The sequence below is a fragment of the Nicotiana attenuata genome, unplaced genomic scaffold (genome assembly GCF_001879085.1).
Source record: "Nicotiana attenuata strain UT unplaced genomic scaffold, NIATTr2, whole genome shotgun sequence".
NCBI lineage: Eukaryota > Viridiplantae > Streptophyta > Magnoliopsida > Solanales > Solanaceae > Nicotiana > Nicotiana attenuata.
Window position 1 is genome coordinate 36,056 of NW_017672053.1, and position 864 is coordinate 36,919.

Consider the following 864-nt stretch of genomic DNA (forward strand, 5'->3'; position numbering starts at 1 on the left):
TTGAGCCTTGCATTTTGCTGCTGCCTGCGATCGCATTCTCTGCTTTGCGGTGGGTTATGCGATCGCATTGTGTAAACTATATTTTGGGCAAGTCCATTCCGCGATGGTTATGCGGTCCGCATAATGGTTATGCGATCGCATAACCCATCGCAGAGTGAGAGCTAATTGAGGCTAACATGATTGCGGTGATTCTGCGGTCCGCATTACTGTTCTGCGACCGCAGAATCAGGTCGCATTTCTTCTTTTTCTTTGAATTTTGCCTGATTCCTCTCAGTAGTGCTAATAATGTCACTTACAGTTCACCATTATGCAGCTATGGCCCCAAAGAAACACTCATCTTCTGCATCAAAAAGGGCTTCCACCAGTCGCCAAACATCACAGGCAAAGCGTGTGCGTATAGAGGAAATTGTGCCAAGCCCCTCCCAGTCTGAAAAGGAGGAGCTCAGGCCCTCAGTAAATTTAGAGGCTGAGGAGAGAAGGAAACGAGGAGAAGACTTCCAACTCCGATTTGGGGTCGAGGGGTCCAGGCAACTATATAGAGAGGGACTGACCAAGCGCAACATCCTGGACGAAAAACAATTGAGTTTGAACGGATTGAAAGACCAGTACCCCTATATACTGGAAAACATAAAAGCACAGAGATGGGAGTGTTTTGCCAAGCCACCTACTGAGTACAATGAGACCCTTGTGAGGGAATTCTATGCTTCCTATGTAGCCTCGAGGACAGCACACCACAAATAAAACAGAATCTTCACTGATACTGTCATGGTTCGGGGGGAGAGTGTATGCTGCCACGTTAACACCATAAATGAGTTGTACTTCCCTGGTTGGAGGACAGCCACCGCTGAATACAATGCTAAATTC